Below are 6,075 nucleotides of genomic sequence, written 5' to 3' on the forward strand. Positions count from 1 at the left end.
ACGATGTAAGGCCATTCTCTCCTTCATTTGCCTAGAAGTTTTGCCCACATAATACATGCCGCACGGGCATCGGATAAAATATACTACATAGCGGCTTGTACATGTCAAGGGATATTTGATCAAAAAACTTTTTGCCTGATCTTGGATGAAGAAATTTATTCCCTGCTTCTAAAAAACTGCAGGTAATACATCCCAGGCACTTATAATTGCCTACTGGGTGGCTTAAAAAATGAGTAGTTTGGGGTCTAGCATATTGGCTAATGTCATTGTGCACAACCACATCTTTGATATTCCGGCCTCTCTTGAAGGATCGCTAGCTGTAGTGTATTGTGGAGTCCATACAACTCTATTAGACTTCTGTTTAGGTCCTGATCCGGTAAGTGCTTGGGTTCTTGAAAGTGCCAACACTCTGTCTTTAGCTTGCTTCAAGGTGCTATAATGGTAGCCACGTTTCAGAAATTTCTCAGACATTTTATCAATTTGACTGACAACATCGCTGGGGTCACTACAGATCCTGAGGATTCTTAAGAGCTGTGAATAGGGTAATCCGCCCTTCAGCGATGATGGGTGATGACTACCGGCTTGTAGAATCGTGTTCCGATCAGTCGGCTTAAAATACATAGAGGTCTGTAATTCATAATGCTCATTTTGTTTGACAGTAACATCCAAGAAATTAACCGATTGGTAACTGCATTCATATGTTACTTTAATCGGATGGTTTCTGTTATTAACCTCCGACATCAGCTGTACAAAGGCTTCTTGTGGGCCAGACCATAACAAGAAAATATCGTCTATGTACCTTGTGTATCCAACAATATTTTGGGAGACACTGAGATCTTTAAAGAAAAAATCTTCTTCCACACCGAATAGTGCTGCATATAGAGTTTTTCCTCTTGGAGAGGCATGCTGTTCCCACTAGGTTTCTGAGTGCTGGTCTACACTTGTCTTGTTTTATATATATATATATATATGTAGCGTTCACGCTAGGCTTGTATCGCGGGGCGCCGCGCCCCGCCCCTTTTTTTAATAGGCAAAAGCGCCCTGCCCCTTTTATCGCTCCCCAGCGCCCTGCTGCCCTGCTGTTCTCTTACCTTGTTTGCCGCGCCCCGCCGCGCTGACAGGCTGCTGAGCTGTCACAGCTCACATAGCTGTCAGCTATCTCCGGCTGCCGTTCGCTCCCCGTGCGCATGGTGCGTCGCTGATTGGATGCTGTAGTGTCTGGGGAGAGACAGGAGGGCTGGGTTTGCCTCTCCCGCCGAAGCAAACCCAGCCCTCCTGTCTTATTGAAATTATTAAAGGAGACCTCACCCTTTTGGTGGCCATTCTCGGATCAGCTCCGCAGCGGCATGAGCAGTTCAGCTAAAGCTGCTGCTTCACTCAACGGACCAGGCACTTTTATCCAGGGGTTAATACTAAGTTATGTAGGTATACCTTAAAATTTAGTGCTGCCATGAGCACTAGGTTTACTATATAAAGTGCCCGGTGCCCCCTTATCTTTAATATGCTCCTTGTGCCCCCTTATGTTTAATATGGGCCTTGCCCCCCCATATTTTTAATATGTGCCTTGTCCCCCCTTATTTTTAATGTGTACCTTGTGACTTGATTTCTGTATGGGCCAGTGTATTTTGTAGTCTGGTTTTTGTTCATGTTGTAAATATCCGGACCCCGATAATTAACATCATGAATAGGCCCCATAATGCTAATTGATAAGATGGTTGTTATACTGCTAAAAATAAATAATAGTAGCTCATCACCTAGTGCTCCAGCTTGTACTGAAGTGTCAATACAGTTATTAAATGTAACCTAAACTGAGGAAAACCCCAATTAACTTTTTTCTTTCTTGTGGTATTAACAGCTTGGTGTAGATATCCTTCACGTATGTTTGCCCCAAGGGTGCCGTGAATAAGAGGACAGTGGGCCTGATTCACAATGGACACAATGGCGATTATGGACGCAATTCAAGCTATTGTTTGCCATCGCGCATGCGTATAAGCCGCACTACAGCTGCTCAGCGATCGCATTGCAATTAGGGGTGCACAGATGAATACATTGCAAAGTGAGTGACAGGCTGTCAGCGTTTGGGGTGGTGACTGGGGGGGTCCTGAAAAAACACAGACTTGTCCGTCCATTAGAACCATGAAGTGGGTAGATAACAGCAGTAAATGTTACTGTTAATGCCATCAGTTACAGCTGCAGTTAAACATAAACACTGGGGGCAGAATTCAATTGTTTCGCTCCCCTACTCACCCGACAGGAGCTATTCAATTGTTGCCCCTGTCGGGCACGATCAGCTACCGGCACACCATTTCAGTTCGCACCCTCGGCGGTGCGAGCTCAAATGGGTGGAAAGTGACCTGTTTGGTCGCCCAAATGGCACTTTTCGCGATTGCACCCAGCACTTTGGTCGAGGGTAGCCGTTTTACATGGCTAAACCCGACCTCTATGAGTGCGATAATAGGCATAAATTCAGGGCCAGATTAAGGTCTGTGGGGGCCCCTGGGCAACAAACTTGTGGGGGCCCCTATTACGTGCCCTTTATGCAGTGCACCCAGTAGTAGTGCCCCCAAGAGTGTTGCCCCTTATGCAGTGCCCCCTGTAGTTATACCCCCCATAGTAGTGTTCCCAATAGTAATGCCCCCTGTATAAATACCCCCAGTAGTAATACCCCTGTAGTTGTGCCCCCTGTGGTAGTGGCACCAGTAGTAATGCCCCCTGTGGTAGTGGCACCAGTAGTAATGCCCCCCCCTGAGTAATGTCCCCTGTAGTAATGTCCCCCTCGAGTAATGCCCCCAGTAGTAATGCCCCCCCGAGTAATGCCCCCTGTAGTAATGCCCCCAGTAGTAATGTCCCCCCCAGCAGTGGAAAAGCCGCTTGCGCTGAAGAGAAAAAAAAAAATACTTACCTTAAGCCCCGCTCCCGCTGCCTTCTCATCAGCTCGGCTGGCGCTGCTCCTCTGCACTATGGGAGAGACGCATGACGTCTCTCCCATAGTTCACTGCCTGAGCCGGAAGCTGGAGCTCACGAGTGAGCTCTAGTCTCTGGCTCTGGCTGTCGCTGCGGGGAGGGAGCTGGGCGCCCGCTGGTTACAATCAGCGGGCGCCTGGTGTTCTCCGTGTGGCACCGGGGTTAGGTGTCCGGAGGAGGCGGAACTGGTTCCGTCACCTCCGGTTCACTTTAACCCCGATGGCTGGGTGTGGGGGCCCTTCAGGTGTGGGGACCCAGGGACGATCGCCCCTGTCGTCCCCCCTTTAATCCGGCCCTGCATAAATTGAATAGTGCCCCACGATCTCCTGTCACTTTAGATGGGAGATCAGGCGTGCTAAAGCAATTGAATCCCACCCTTAAAGTATAAGAATGTGTTTAGCCCTTTTCAGAAAGTGTGACGACCTCCCACTTGCATCAGACAGTAAATGTAGAGTCTGTCCCTACCTTGTTCTAAACCGGATAATCTCTTTAGCACCTCAGCCTGTGTTCTGAAAGCTGTAATTTGCAGTGTGCTGTCAGGCATTTGCTTTCCAGAAGCTGCGGGGAACACAGAGGGAGCCTGGCAGCATGGCTGCCACAACAGCATGATGGGACATGTAGTTCTGCACATATTGATTGCCCTACCAGGTAACTAGGGGGCAGAGTAGTCTAGCTGCTGCTGCAGTCCCAGCAGGGGAAGAGATAGATCCCCTTCCGTTTCTGTACGATGACGTTATCTGCCAGTGTCCAACGTCACTCCCTACCATCCAAGTGGGCATAGAGGGGGAATATAATCATGTGGCGAGCCACCGAGCCCGCAAGGGGACAACTTTCTTATTTTTGTGGAAAGTGTGGGCAGATTGTGGGGATTTATACTCTTCCGTCCCAGCAGCCCCCCCGTGATGGCGACCCCATGTGTATGTATCTGTGCAATGCTTGCCTACCCTCCAGAATGGCTGGGAGGCTCCTGAAAATCAGGTGGCGCTCCCAGCCACCCGGAAAGGTGGACTAGTCTCCAGGGTTTGGGACCACCCAGCTGTGCACAGGTGGCCGATAATGCGATCACGTAATTATGCCCTGAGCCCTGCCCACCTCTGTTGAGCCCCGCCCACCTCCACCCAGTCCCCACAGTGCCAACCGGGCTGCCCCCTCCCAAAGGAAGCAGCCAAAAGGTTGGCAAGTACAATCTGTATATATTTATAGATGGAGATATATAGATATATCTACAGTATATTATAAAATGTGTAAACATATTTTAATGAAGATGGTAGAAGTCTAAACTACAGTTTATATTTGAGATTAAAAATGGGTAAAAAACACTGAGGAGGAATTGTAGAGACTATCTACAACTCTAATCGTACTGCTCTGAGGGCCTCATTCAGAGGCGGTCGTAGGATGCAAGCGGTCGCTCAGAAATAGGGCGGCCGCTTGCATCCTGAACGGCCGCCTCCGTGTCGCTCGTTGGGCTGTGGGTTAACACCCACAGCTCTAACGACCGCTAAGGGAGATGGTCGCGATGGTCAAGACGATTGCGACTATCAGGGCTTACGACGAGACCCTAGGGTAGGGTCTCGTCAACCTTAAGCCCCAGGGAGCTTCCTGCTCTGTTTGAGCAGGAAGCTACCCACTGACATCCGAAAGGAACGCCTCCATTTGGCCGGGCATGCCCCCTGCCCGCCCAGCAAACGGAGCGAGCTGTCAATCAACATCGACAGCTCGCTCCATCTGCTTCGAGCCTGCTAATGACGGGTGATCCGTCGTTAGCAGGGGCTCACGCATGCGCACGACGGAGCCGTCTCCGTCGTGCGCATGCCCTGTGCCCTGGGGACCAACATCGATTCGGTTGCGAGCGCTCAGTGCTCGCGACCGACTCTGAATAAGGTCCTGAATGCTGCCAAACAAACATATTTCCAATCTCTTATTTCTGCTCAAGCCTTTAACTCAAAGCGACTTTTTAATACATTTAAACTGCTTCTTACCTCTCCCTCACCCAAACCACCTGCTACTATCTGTGCGCAAGATCTAGCTTCCTATTTTAATGACAAGATTGATAAGATCCGAAATGAAATGGTGGGCTCTTCCTCAGCTAGTGACCTGCTCAATTCCCTACCTGAACCCTCTGGCCCATTCTCTTCATTTGACCTCACAAATGAAGATGAAGTATCTACACTGTTCTCATCCTCCTACTCTATTATCTCTCCTCTTGACCCTCACAAATCAGTAAAGCTCTGGCTCCTGTGCTCATCCCAACCCTAAACTAAAATCTGTAATCTCTCTCTCTCTACTGGCATCTTTCCATTACTGTTCAAGGATGCAGTAATTACTCCCATTCTGAAATAACAAAATTCTGACCCTAACACACTCTCAAATTACCATCCTATCTCCCAGCTCCCATGCCCCTCCAATCTACTTGAGAGACTTGTCTACATCCTCCTCACACACTTTCTAAACTCACACAACTTATTGGATCTACTTCAGTCCGGCTTTCGTTCCCAACACTCCACAGAGACAGCACTGGCTAAGGTAGTTAATGATCTGGTCACTGCCAAGGCTAAAGGCCATTACTCACTCCTCATTCTTCTAGATTTCTCTGCTGCTTTTGACACTGTTGTCCTCTCTCCTCTCATACAAACACTGCAATCCCTAGGTCTTAAGGACACAGCCATTTCTTGGTTTTCTTCCTACCTATCTGATCGCTCTTTTACTGTTCGTTTTTCTGATTCTGCCTTCTCTTCGCTACCTCTATCAGTTGGAGTACCACAAGGCTCTGTCTTAGGTCCTTTGTTATTCTCAATCTAGCTAAAAGAGGATGTTTGAGACTTTGAAGGAGCAGATACTGAAGGCAGAAACGCAGATTTTGATCTTGCCAACGTGTAAACAGTCTTGTCCAGGTCTGGACCAAACAAAATCTACCCATTATAGGGTAAGACCTTTCTTAGAATCGGTATCTGCGCTCCAAGAGTGCAGCCACAGGGAAAGGCAAGCAGACACGGACGCGGTCGAGACCCTGGAGGTCAGTAGACTAGCATCCAGAGCGGCCTCACCGATATATGCAGCCACATTCCGGATGTGACCAACCAGTGACAATTGATTCTCCGGAGCTTCCGAGGG

This window comes from Taudactylus pleione, unplaced genomic scaffold, assembly GCF_031769625.1.
Source record: "Taudactylus pleione unplaced genomic scaffold, aTauple2 ptg000154l, whole genome shotgun sequence".
Lineage (NCBI taxonomy): Eukaryota > Metazoa > Chordata > Amphibia > Anura > Myobatrachidae > Taudactylus > Taudactylus pleione.